This window comes from Myripristis murdjan, chromosome 16, assembly GCF_902150065.1.
Source record: "Myripristis murdjan chromosome 16, fMyrMur1.1, whole genome shotgun sequence".
Lineage (NCBI taxonomy): Eukaryota > Metazoa > Chordata > Actinopteri > Holocentriformes > Holocentridae > Myripristis > Myripristis murdjan.
The window spans coordinates 11,978,413-11,993,150 of NC_043995.1; the positions used below are offsets into that span (position 1 = coordinate 11,978,413).

At 40.8% G+C, this 14,738-nt stretch overlaps 1 protein-coding gene across 2 annotated transcripts in view; it reads right to left on the minus strand.

Moving 5' to 3' along the window:
* LOC115374152 (low-density lipoprotein receptor class A domain-containing protein 4-like) overlaps positions 1-14,738 on the minus strand; it is a 194,162-nt gene that overhangs the window by 123,197 nt on the left and 56,227 nt on the right. The window lies entirely within an intron of this gene.

Genomic DNA, 14,738 nt, shown 5'->3' on the forward strand with positions numbered 1-14,738 from the left:
AAAAAGAAAAAAAAAAACAAAAGAAAAAACAGGCGAGATAGATCTACCCATGAAAGAACACAGGCAGTCCAACCACTGGCCTGACATGACCCAATGAGAAAAGCACTGAAAAACTACCCACCCACCCACATCCACCCACACAAAACACCCACTCCCTCGCACACACAGGGAGACACACTGCAGAGGACGACCCACAGTGTGTCTCAGCCGAGTTTGGATAGTGGGTGGGTGGCTGGCTGGCTGGCATGGCCCCCTTTAGTTCCTCTCACCCACTAGGTTCTTACATGAAAGGGAAAAGTTTTTCTGAAAGCCAAGCGCCGCCTGTGACCCTATTTCACAGAGCAGGAGAGAGATAGAGCCACATGTCAGTGTGCCACTTTGAAGTCTGCCTGATAAACAGGGCTGGAGGAGGCTACGGCTGAGGAAACAACAAAACTTTATTTACATTTCAAAAGCGCCAAGTGCCGCATTTTTTGTGTCTGGGAAAGAAATAAAAACCCAAAAAAGAGGTGGAAGAGGAGGGGTGAGGGTGGGGGTGAGGGGGTGTTGGAGGAAGACCTGTTTTGGTTAAAGAGTAACAATAACATAGTCTAACACTTTGTGTTGTTGTTGAGAAAGTACAACTTAAAATGAGGGTGTCAGAGAGAGAGATCACACAGAAAGTGGAACTACGACAAGGGGGGATGGGGGTAAAGAAGGAGAAATCACAGAGGATGAAGACCCATGTTAAAAAAAAGAAAGGGAAAAGAGAAAGATAACCCACAGGAAGAAATAACTGGCAAACAAAAGGTGCATAAAAATGAGAAAACAAACAGAAAGGCGGGAGAGAAAAGATGAGAGACGAGAAATATCAGAGAGAGGCAGAGGGAGGGAGGAGGAGAACTGAAAGAGAGGAATCAGTGTAGACAGAAATCAAACATAAAGGAGGAAGAACTATGTTTTTAAAGAGAGAGAGAGAGAGAAATTCAAGAAGAGAAATGAAATGGAGCGAGAGAAGGAAGGGAAGAATTCGCTGGTGCACAAAGGCAGACAGACAGTAAACAAACACACACCCTGTCTGAGGTTTGGAAAGGCTCGACAGATCTCAGCTAGCTAGGCCATGGCAAAGTCTTATCTTAGCTCACTTTGCCTGTTCTTATCTAGCCTTATCGCAGCAGGGGAAACACACAAGAGTTTGTGCCTTGACAAATGGAAAAGTAAAGGCAAGCACCAGACTACTCTGACACAGATAGATGTTTCCTACATCACATGCCATCCTTATGATTAATTGTTTTGTCTGATCATGACTAGACTGCATTTAGCTCCATTTAAGAGAGCTGTCGTGTGGGTTAACCCAGCCGCCTTGATGTCTTTAATTGTTTTAAAGATATGGCATCTGAGTATTACATAGCCTGCAGTGCAAAGTGCAAGAAGCAGTCTGTAATGAAACGGTAAAATACATAGCATGCAGTTAACCTCACTTACCAAGACACCTCACACTAACTAGGTGTTTAATCGTTCACCCTTTTCATGGTTTGTACTTCATTTTTTAGGTCACGGCTTGGCTTTTACCTTAAAAATATACCAACAATTCATCACAAAAAGTCAAGTGGGGCTTTTGCCATGCTGTATAAAGGCTGTGCAACCCAGCAATAAGATGTCTTTTATGGGGCTTTTTTTTCCAAATAAATTTTTAGGAGTAACATTTTATACATCAAAGCAGTTCTGAATGTTCTATAATTTGAATGTTTTTTGAAACATTGCAAAAAAAAAAAAAAAAAAAAAAAAAAAAAAAAAAAACTTTACATACAACAACTGTGGTGAAAGAAAAAAAAAATCACACTTTACCACACAAGTACCGCACACTCAACCAAGGACTACAAAATTGTGGTTTTCACCCTTAATACACCCTTAAAATTAACCTAATGTCAAGGACTATAAAGCTACACCAAGTTTGCAGAGTGCTCAGTATCCTTGTGTTTTAAAAACACAGGTCATGGCCCAAAATTGGGGTTCATGATGAATTAAATAGATTGAAATTATCCCGCAGAAGCTACATTTTTATACAGTACCGTTTCTCAACTCAGATTCCTGGGACCATTTTTTTAGCAGTCGTACTTTGTGCAAAAGTGCCTGGGAAACCACAGACAATAGTGCAATACAAATTCAGAACAGGACACAGCACTGGCTACAATTAGGCGCTGTGGCTATATGGAGCCTAGCCAATCAAAGAGGTCCTTGTTAGATCCATCCAAAACCTTTCACCCATTTCAACACATCAGCTGCCCTCTTTTCTAATTAGGAACCAGAGGAGAGGAGAGAGTGGCTGCCACACTGGACAAATTGATTATAGAGCTAGAACAGAATTATCAAGGATTAATCCTGTGTTTGATACTGAGCGGAGCAGGCTGTGTATCCATGCATGTGTACAAAATTCACTGAGATGAGGTGTGTGTGTGTGTGTGTGTGTGTGCGAGTGTGTGTGCGAGTGTGTGTGTGTGTGTGTGTGTGTGTGCGGCAGACAGACTGGTAATCTTCAGTTTATCCCTGTTGAGGCCAATGGAGTTCACTGCTTCACAGGACTGAACGATGATGTAGGGACTTGGTGATACCAGTCCCCCTCTATCTTGTTTGAAAATGGTTTTACTTCCAGAGAATTGACTTCTGCTGCTGAGCAATATCAGAAGAGATTTTGTGTTTGGGGCTTGTGAGTGTTCAAGTCACTGGGGATGATCAAGATCCCCAATGATTTCAGCAATTCTGGTCTGGGGAGGCGGCTCTGTGCGATAAGCAGGGGCTCCCAAACTTGGTCATGTCAAGGACCCCAAAACAGATATTACTTAGACAATAAACCCCCATTTTCCATGATTTTATCATGAAGAACCCCATCAAAGACACCTTACAGGATGAATTCTTACATATTCATTTTATATTTATTGTTCCTTCCAGTGGCTGACAATTTTCCAAGCGATTTGTCTTATGGTTAATGAGTAACTAAACCCCAAATCCACATATCTCACAGATCTTTTCCACAAGCAAGGAACTGGTTCTGTTTCAAACATTTCAACCATAAATTAATTGATTGGGAAAAGTTGATTCTTTGCTGGAACAGTGGGCGTGTATTATTCAACAGGGAATTGTTTACATTTATTAAAGTAGTTATATGCGACAAATTAAAAATGCAAACCGTTTCTTTTACACTTGTGCACAAAAACATTTTCCATACTATACTTGTCGTCTATGTCTTTGTAACATCCATAATTGGCACAGGTTATAACAGAACAAAAGCTTGCAAGTAAACAATGTGACACCGTCTTGTTACTAGCTTCTTCTTCTTCCTTTTGTATTAGCTACTTATCTCCTTCCTATTGATGATGCAATGGTTCCACTCCAACATGGTGCAAAAGCAGGCCGTCTCACTAGTCAGTACCTTGCTCACAAGAACCCTAAACAGAACCGGTTTGAGAACCAGAACTGTTTTGGTCAAATAGTAAGGTGTGTGGAGTTTGGTGGCAGGTGATGTCACCACCTGTTGTAGTCTATGGGAGATGACGTCACCTGCCACCAAAGACCAGGCACCCTGTAGCCGTAGTGCAAATAGCATGCAGTAAAAAGTGGCAATTTTACAACATCTGCATATGTACACATTTTCAGTGAAGCCATACCAGCAGGTGATAAGGATATTTTTGTATTGTGTGGTGCAAAATATCATACTCCAGCTGGACTGCTCTATTCTGCTGTGAAAATTAAAACATCATATAGTCTATACAGGATCCCAGCTTTAAGATATCCAAATCATTGTTTAATTCTACTCTAGATAAAAGAACCAATGAAAAAGCATGAGTCTGCCAAAAAAAAAAAAAAAAAAAAAAAAAAATTGAAATTGAAATAACTACTGTATCAGCAAAATCTGAAAACTCTGGTGGCTTATCTGGTGGACAATAACATCCTTCCTGTACTATATTGTCATGGAAGAAACACAATGGTTCTTAGCTGCGAAGGTACAGCAGCTGTGCGCTGTTAGGTCCAAAACTCCGATGTGTCACCATATATATGTGTGTGTGTGTGTGAGTATATATATATATATATATATATATATATATATATATATATATATACACACACACACACATATATATGTCTCGATCAAGTTGTTTCCTCCGACTATCTGCACTATCCTCTGACACTGTGTTTGTCTGCTGAATCCATGAAAAAATGAGACCAGCCTGACCCTGACTGTCTGACTTCAAACTCTGAACAATGCAAACAAAAACATGACATAATATCAGTGTAACCATTCTTTGTTACCCATTTTCACTCTGTCCATATAATGTAGAAAAGTTGGACAGATAGTTGAAGTGGATATAAAGGAAAAAAAGAAAACCTTTGTTTGAGTACTGAGACATTATGAAGATGCTGAGGAGCTATTGGAAGGCAGTCTGCCTGGAATAATTTCACTATTACTTAGAGCTATCTGCAACATTTCGCCTTAAGGCTTGCAAGCCGTGGCCACCTCACCCTTATTTGGTCATGTACTTGCTCGAGCACTTTTCATCTTGATGAGGTGTCTTCCTTGAAAACAGCAAATAGCCTGAGGCTGAAGTAACCGGCTTCTGTAAAGCCTCCAGACGTTCAATTCGGGTAAGCTGCAATGATAACAAAAAAAAAAAAGAAAAAAAAAAACCCACTGATGTTTGTCGTGTTTTTGAACGAGCCTTGTCTTCTACACATTTAGTTTCACTGTTCTTTCTTTTCTTACAGCTTCCTGCCATTGTTTCTGACCTGGGGCTTCCCTCTCTCTGCTGTGCTCTGTTCCTTCTCAAGACAAACCCCCCCACCCTTTTTTTTCTTTTTTTTATCTTTTTTTTTTTTTTTACTTCTGGGGATTTTTGGGAGCTTTTCCTGTAACAGCGATTAAGGGGAACTTGATTGTTGTCATTGTTATGACTTCCTGTGCTGGGGCTACTTGCCTCACCTTGATTGGCTGGCCACTAGATGTGTCCTCAGAAAATGGTTTATGTCCCTACACATCTGGAACATGAATAAAAAGCCGTTCTCAGGCAATGAGATTTAAGCAAATACACACAGGATCACTAATAACATATTATGTGTCCTATTCACATATATCGTAGGGGAAATTATCCCATTTAAAGTATGTATGGCAATGATCATAGGTTAGACTCTCACGACTGGCAATTCACTGTTCAATTCAAACTGTAATCTTTTCAGTTTGGCTTTATAAAACCAGTTCATATCAAATAAGGGTCAAAGGCCTAACGTATTTCTACTCAAAGGCTTACAACATGTAAACATTTGAAAATCCCTGACACAGACAGCTATCTGTCTGTCTGCCTCTGTGTGAACTGAGGACAGCAGCAGGGTGGCCTCATGGTTACAGAGACCACCCTTCACCTAGAGGACCTGGGTTCAAACTGCTGTGTCAGCAGGCACCTTTGGGCAAGTCACCAAATCCCCTACTAGGTCCAGGGGTGTTATTCTGCAAGTGAGCCTGACCTCTATGGTGGAGTGTAAAATGAAAACTTTAAACAGAAGTATTATTGCAACCCTATCCATCTGTTAATGGTATCTGTCATGTGCCATATACGGACAACCAGCAGCCTCAAAAGCAAACGGCTTGTCCACTGGGTCACCTCGGGACATTTGCTTATCAGTGAGACAGCAGTCAGACACAAACATGGGTGGGGGAACAGACTATCGAAACCAAGGGGTTGGTCGCATCTGTTACGCTGATAATTCATGCATGCTAAAAATGTGATTGCATAACAAACCAGAATCCGGGACTAGTGAGATGATATAGAGTTACTGGATGTTTCAGTAACAGGAGAAGTGGAGTGGAAGGTCATGTACACATGTAAGAGACATGGGAGGGTTTATATTTGGTCTGTCTACTATACAGCAATATCACTTCTGAAATACGAGTCTCATCTCATCATACATCTGAAAGCTTGTGTGGTGAAATTCACTTTTGTCTCCTTATCCTCATACAATGAGGACAAATGTGGACACGCACACACACTCACTCACACACACACACACACACACACACACACACACACACACACAAACAGGTTACATCAGAATTGAGGAAATCCTCTGAAGAATGTTCTCTTACCCTGAGTGTGTATGTATGCACGTACGCGGCTATGTGTGTGTGTGTGTGTGTGTGTGTGCACGCACATCTCTGTGTATCTCTGTGTTTCTGTTCAATTGGTGTTTGCGGTGATCTCTTCAATGAAAAAACACACTGTTGAAAAAGCCCTGGAGGCAGCGGCGTCTTTTTTGATGCGGCTGCTCAAAAAATGTCACAAATTGCTCTTTCCTGGAAGAGCTGAACTTCAACCAAACCAAATACAGATCACTACAGCACTCAGGGAGGCCTTTTAAGGTTACCAGCCTCCACATACACTACTTCAACAGATATGACACACACTATGGCTGTGAGCTTTACTGCTTCAAAATATACACACAAGAGAAACTGGGCAGAGGTGCTAGATAGATTATTATATGGATGTTTTGATCTTTGCTGTCATAGCTGCATTACATAACACAGATTAATATGTTATTTTTTGTGAATTATTAATCACTAAATCAAAAAAGTATATTTAAGTATATTTTCCCCTGCAGGGGGTTATGTGAGTGTCTCGGTCTGTCTGTCTACTCATCGGTCCATCCTTCGGCAGGATGGATAAAAATATTAGATGGATTTGTATGAAACTTGGTAGGAAGGTTGGTCATGGACCAGCAAAGAAGTGATTAACTTTTCAGTTGTGTCAACCTCAAGGGGGTGTGGCAATGGCTGTGTCCGATGACAGCAACATTGCTGAGAAAGAGCAGGGTTTAGCAGAAACAGGGTCCTAGTTTCCAAATAACACATAATGTAACAAAACCCAGTAGAGAGGTTGGTCATAGGTCATGGTGACACTCAACAACTTTCTCCACTGATTGGCCACAAGGGGCCAATGATAGGAGTAAAGCCGGAAGGAGGCAGTGCTAAGCACAACAAGGCCGCCGTTTCCAAATGCAGACAAATGATGCCATGAAACCTGATAGGGAGGCTGGTCATGAGCCAATCGACCTCAAGGAGGCATGGTGATGGGCAGGGCTTAGCACAAATAGGGCCTTAGCTTCCAAACATTAACACCATCAAACCTGACAGGGAATTTGCTTATGGGTCAAAGTGTGTATGGCCCATGCCAACAGTCTCCATTCTCTTAAGTACCCTATTGTTTGAATATTTCTGTTGAAGTCTGGGTCTAACAAGACCTAGCCTAGCTTATATGAGCCTGGGTCCATGGTGCCTGGCCACCTTTAAGACTGGGTCTTTCAAGTTAAAGGCAAAGCCCACTTTGAATCAAAATGCACTTTATATTGCTCCAGGTTTCTCTGTCTCTACCAGTACAAGTTTCCTGCTGTTAACTTTCAATGATATCAAGCTATTTCCTAAAGTGCCTGCTTCAAAACTCAGAGACAGATCACTGGAAATAATGGAAAGGAATAAATCCAACCACAGAGTTACATTTGACAACACCAGGATGTTCACAATGCGAGTAATGTGGCTGATGGCTTGCTTTATGCGAACTGATTATGGAAGGTGTGAGATGCTCTGGCTGAATCTATGTAATGTTTCCCTGCATTTTCAAAGCTTTGAACAAGAATATTGAGTATTTCTGCTGCTCTGGCATTGCCTGTCACAACATTGTGTTTTTTTAATGCATTAACTTTGCTAACAAGCAAGCACCAATCACAATCGTGACATTCTTCTCGACCTCAAACATAGATTTCATCCAAAGTGCAACATTTGCTCATAATAACCTTTTATAAAATATGTCCCTGGTTGGTGTCTTGTCACAGATAATAGCCACGGAGGTTGTTTAAGGTCCCAGCCAATCTGTCACACATGGATAGATGAAGATTATATAAGACCACTGATGATTTATAGAGGATCCACTTTAGTCTGCTTCATTAGTCCCATCCATACTGTACTCCATTATGATGAGCTTGGCTTCTAGCCAGGCAACAGTAAGAGAGGCTTTTTAAGGTCAGGCCTACCAGCTACTTCAGTAAGTACTCACCATACTGTTAGTCTTAGCAGCCTAAAGGACATGAGACAAAAGCAACGTTTTGAGGTTGTAAGGACAGACAGTTCACCCAGCATTTACCAAGGCTCTTAGATACTTTCAGTCTACTACACTCTACAGCTGTTCACCGCACAAATATCAAACCATGATAGTGCACTACTACAGTACATGAAATCTGTAGTCATGTGGCTATCAGGCCTGGATAACATAAGTGTTGTTTACTTTTCCAGATATTTTGCATGTATTAATCATTTATTTAAGCAGCACTAAGCATTTTTCTAACCACTACATGGTGTCAGGAGCACAAACTCTAAGTGTGCATTTTGACTGAAAAGACGGACATATTTTACTCAGCAAAGTTCCTGTTCTGAGCTTCAGTTTGGTGAGAGAAGAGTCTTTCAGCTACAAGGTAAGCTTTAACTGAAAGCTTTCTGTGACTGCATTGATTTATGAGGTACGTGAGCGATTGATGAGAAATCTGGATAAGATTATCTGCAGAATATGCAGAGAAGCTTTGAATGAAGTTGAAGCAGTGCTTACACTGCTGCACAGCACACCTGTGGTGATCATGACAGTATACATTTGTGCATTAAGAGTAAAGCAACCTCATTAACATAAAGTTATCATAAAAAGTGCATGAGTAAAGTTAAAATTAAAAGTCTTACAGGGGTAGGCCCCTGGCTTGCTTGTCATTTAGGGCTTTGATGGACTAAATGTGCAGTTTCCCTTGAGGAGGCTAGCGTCTGGTCGCTACTTGCCAAAGCCAGTGTAGTTTTGCAGGTGGTGAGTTGGCACAAGAACAGTAACAGCAACAACAAAATTCCTGAAACATACACCATGATTTAGTCCTCTGTCTTGATCATACAAATTGAAAAAAGGGCATACCGATTGTTCACAAAAAGCCAAACAAACAACAAAAAACAGCAGCACATGTGTATCCCTGTTGTCCGCAGAGCACAGCCACCTCCCTCTAAAATACAGCTTAACGTAGCTTTAAGGACCAGCACAGGGCAAGCATACCTATGCTGTATAGGATTTATTTGTGATTTTAATGTATTCAGGTCATGTGTCACACATTTTTTGTAATTTTTTACAAAAACTGGTATTACTCACCTACCTTTACACCACCTAGCTGTTTCCTGTGCCTCCATAACCAGCCTAGACTTGCTTATTTAGAGCCCGCATTAGTCCAAATTAAACAATGCTGCTGACTGGGACATTGACTAGTCTCATAAAATTCAGCTTTATCTTGGTGGCTTAGTGAGCCAAAATCATTAACCCACTGAAGACATATCATTTACTCATAAAAATTACCTTGATTAACTACTTTTTGGGGAATTCTGAAATGCAACATAAAACTGTAGTCTAGAAAAAATTAGGAGAATGGTGGAAAAGACCGCAGCCAGGAGAAAAAAAAAATAATTTGTGAAATGAGGTACAAAATGACTGGCAACGCAAAACCACACAAAGGTAGGCTGGGGGCGTCATGCGTCATATCCTCATCTGATCTGGCTCCATGTGTCACACCACCTGCCAGCCGAGTATGACAAATCTGACAGGCTTAATCTGGCTATACATCAATTCCACTGTCTGGCAGCTGGACGCACATGCAGCCCGACAGACAGACAGGCTGAAGGGTAGTGACTCTGACAGACAGACCGACAGATCCCTGACTGACAGAATGGCAGAGGAACACATTGTCAGACAGACAGCTGGTGTCAGGTGCCTGGATGTTTGAAAAGGTGTGGTAGTCACAACAGCTGTCATGATGCAAGTAGGCTGCTTTAATGTGAACCCAAAGCTGCAGTGTGGCAAATCTGACAGGTATCCGCTCTAATCTGGATGTTTAACCTTTATTTTAACATGCTATCTGACAAACACCAGCTTCTCATTTGCTCTTACAGAAATGATGTTATGGGCTTGCAGTGCAGCTGGACTGAATCAGAAAAAACAAGGCAAGCTGACAGACAGGCATTTGAGTTCAAGAGTAGGGACTGCGACTAGGGCTTTCATACTAGGCAACAGAAGGAGAGGGAGAGATTGAAAAAAAAAATGTCTACCCTCAATATAATAGCTTTGACACAATCAGACTGCGGGGTTTTCACAGGTGAACACGAGTAATAAGCTTGAACGTGCATAATGTGCACATGCGTGTGTGTGCTGAGTGTGGGGCTGCAGATTTGCATAACCTGTATAAAAAGAAAAGGCCTAATCTGACTATCCATACTGACAGACATGCTGCACACAAAGACTGAAGAGAGAACAGCCATCGGGCAACATTAGCCTACACTTCCATAAAGACAACTGATCAAAGGCCCTTCCTCAAGGGCTCTCGGAGGATTTGCTTAAAATGTCTCCTGATGTGCTATTTAGTAGCCTAGCTGGTTGGCTAGCTGTTGTGAGCGTGTCTGAGTTGCATCAAACCTGGACAAAACACTGGAGAGGTTCGGATTAGAACAGAAATGAAAATAGAAACTGTCGATAGGCATACACACTGGGCTCTAGGACATGATGTCGTTTTGTTGAGCAAAACAAAAGATGTTTAGGAGCTGTTAAATGACAAGATACAGAGAGCCTAACAATGTCGCTGTTTATTTAACCATCACAAGCCTGTTTCTGATGTCACTACTATTTATCTAGATTTTCATGATCTGGATTTTTATACAAAAACAACCAGTCAAATCATAAATAACAAACAGAGGCAACAGCATCACCACTAATTGAGATGTTACAAATTTACTCTACTGCTTCCTCTATTTAATTCTGGTGTGGACACTAGGGATGAGACAACACACTCATCTCACAATACGATTCCATATGTGATGTGAAACCACAATATGATGTAATAAATAAACAGTTCAACGACCACCAAGGCTAATGCTGTTAATTTCTACCACAAAGGCTAGATCTTTCCCCCTTTCATTTTGTTGCTATGAAACATCACGTGTGTGCAGTGATCAGTTTAATCGTGTTACAAGGTGTTCAGGTACTGAAAAATCAAACCATTTTGAAATAGTTATGTTTCCTTGCCATTTGGCGTTACCTGCATGCTAAGCTCCCTGGTGCAGCTTTTAGTTTGGGGCGTGGGATGGAAAGGAGCCAGGGTGGAACAAACACATCCTGTTCAGCGTGAAGTGAAGCGATCATGGACATTTATCAGGTCCATAATCATTTCGCTAATATTTACAGACGTAAGTTACAAGAGCTTAACCTGGTCTTTCACTGAAATCTTTATGCAGCTGTGTTAATGCATTTCATAGACTTTAAATACTCCAAAATATGTCTGTGTGACTCTGTTGATTACTGTTGATTGTGATTGCATTCATTAACATTATGATGGTCAATCAACACTGACACTTGTGCCAATGCAGTTCCTGCACCAATAATGATGATGATGATGATGATAATAATAATAATAATAATAATAATAATAATAATAATAATAATAATAATAATAATAATAATAAAACTGTTGAATCTCATTTGACTGAGGAAAATCTGAGTCAGGTACACCCTAGCTTAGTACAAGACACTCTGCACAGACACCTTGACTTCTCCCTGAAGGAAATAAACAGTAAACACACACACACAAACATACATAGATATTCACACTTGTATGCCATTCAAACAAGTATATCTAAGCATAACAATACACATGAATATCTGAAGGCACAAACACACACAGATACAAAGAATACATGAAGCAGCACAGCATCTGCAAAAGCAGCAGCTAGAGGCAGCGCAGACATTACAGGCTGTAGTCACGCAGCAAAAATCCATCTCGTTCCCTCTGACTGGGGAAAGGACAAAAAAAAAAAAAAAGTAAAAGAAAATCAGACAGCACAGCAGAGCCAAATAGAGCGTCCCGCCTCCCCAGAGAGAGGTCTGACTGACTGTCTGGGAGGAAATGAATTCCTCAGACCAATCACACACACACACACACATACACATACACACAAAGATGCTGACACATGCACACACTGACACCTACACACATACACAAACACAACTACTTGTCACACACCATACACACAAACCCACACACAAACTGTCGATGCACAGTCACACACTCAGACGCTTATTCCCAGTAATAAATGCAGACGTGCACGCACGCACGCATGCACACACACACACACACACACACGCACACATACATAAAAACAAACACTGAAGAGCAGCCAGGTGTTCAAAATGTGACGCCATTCTAGTTTGGCTAGACATTGTTGCCACACACACACACACACACACACACACACACACACACACACACACACACACACACACACACACACACACACACACACACACAAATATACACACAGACACACACTTGAGCAATAACTTCAATGGCTCATTTCAAAACAAAGACATAACGGACAGTTCCAAGCTCACAAATAAAATTAACAATACATGCTCTCTGTCACATACTCATGATTTTTAAATAGTACTTTTATGTCATTTCTACCTAATTAGATTATGCACAGTGAGGGGTGACAGGTTGGGGAGGAGAAGCCAAAAAATGCTGTGAGAAATGACTGTATCAGCTCAGAAATGGGCTTGTGTGCTTGTACCTCGCCTACGCAGCCAACAGGATACTTCCAAACTTATCCTTTTAATGTGGTTTATATCACAGGGTCCCAGATTTATTCATCCCAAGCACCCTTTAACAGATTTGTATTAGGACATGTCTGCATGGTTACAGATATTTTTGAAAAGGGAACTTTATTTCTCAGCTCTTAGAAAAAATCTTTTTGCACTCAAGAGTGCAAAAATGCTGAGGAGTGACTGGAATACTTTGTCGACATCACTGAGTTAAAAATGCAAGTCCAAATATGACTGAAATGTGCTAATAATGTCCATAACTTTGATGAAAACAAAGTCAGATGACAAAACCAAGATGAGACAAAACCAATGTTCATATGACCAGATGACAATGTCAAGCCTCTATTAAAAGAGACAAATGAGCACAAATAGATGAAAAAATAGCAGAGAAGGTCGTATAATGATGTGAAACTGTGGCAGTGATGTCGCATTATCAAATTGTATTGTTTTCATATGTAATATGTAATATTTTGTTTGCTCAAAAGTGCAAATGCATGGAACTAATCATCAGCTTTTACATTTATTGTTCAGGAAAACAACATCTGCTGTGTGTAGCTAAGCTAGCCTTAGCAATTGGCAAGACACTGCTACTGCTGTCACCCGCACCTTCAACCTAACGTATATAACCATTATGATGTGTTGCAAAAGCAGTGTATAGCCTAAAATGAACACTATGTTTTCCAAGACTTGCATTTTCAGTGACCAAAAATGACATTTTGTGTCAAGCGGAGGCCAAATCAGCAAGAATTAGCTGAATAAAAAACAAACAAAAATTCACTGCCATTGACTATGGACCCCTTGTGACAAGATTTTGCCCAGAAGAATTTAATGACACCTGAGATGATTTTTGTTGCTATAACTTAGAATATAACTGCACTTAAGAGATGGGGAAACTTATACTACAACCCAGCTATTCTTCATTTCGTTGTGATCCCTTGGTACCCATTCATGGACCCCCAGCGGTCTCTGGACCCCCCTTTGGGAGCCACTGGTTGATATCACACAAGTCACTGAATCACACTGACAATTCAAATTGAATAAGCTGGGTGGACAGGCCGGAGCTAATGGTTCATTCCATTATCAGGCTCTAAAAGGACATTAGAGGTGACACTCTACATGAAACAACTTGTTATGAGTTCTTAATCTCTCAGTGGAGTCTCTTAGCAGCCATAAAATTGCAGTGAGACACGAAGCTGACTAAGGCAAATGAGTATGATCATAAAGCCGTTGAAGAGCTGCACAGTAGCTCCAAGTCCTTTTGGAGCTTCCCAGTCACTCTGCGCTGTGCACTGATCTCATTTTGCATTAATCAGGCAAAGGTCATCGTTTCTATACATTAAAAGCTTGAAACTTTCCTTTTTTTCCCCAGAATGTAATGAGAGATGTATTCTCTGCTGCCCCGGGTCCCAGGCTCATTAAATATATGACCACCCTTTTCTATATGTTGACATCCGCACCATCCCACCAGGGATGAGACACAGTTCAACACTTTCATACACTGAAAAACCAGGCTATACATTCAGCCACTTTATAAAACAGATAGTTTCAGTGCTTGGGTCAGACAGGCTGAGTTTCAAAGATGTTTTTTAATATCTTGCATGCATACAGATATGACTCATAATAAAACTTATTTTTTTAACATTATTATTTACTCTTCTAACAATAACTCAACTTGAAATGTCTGCACCATGTCCTGATGACCACATACCTAGTGTGCTGAAATACTGCCACTTCAACCAGTTTGGCAAAACAGTATCATTTACTTTTATCATTATTGATGAAAAACTTTTTCTATTACAATGCTGTTACTGCTGTCATTAAAGTCCATTTGTGCATAACAAGCCCTCTTAGCTGTTTTAAAATCCCTTTAAAGCACGACCTCTCTCGCCCTAATGCTTTAATATTATGTTACTTACAATGATCATTAGGACTACTGTGTGCCTCTATCGCATTGCTGTGACAGCTATACTGGCGGATAAGTACAGCACCTCCTGACTGTAATGAGCAGCAGACGACTGCATGGCTTGTCTTACAGTGTGCGGCTCTAAGTTTCCAGCA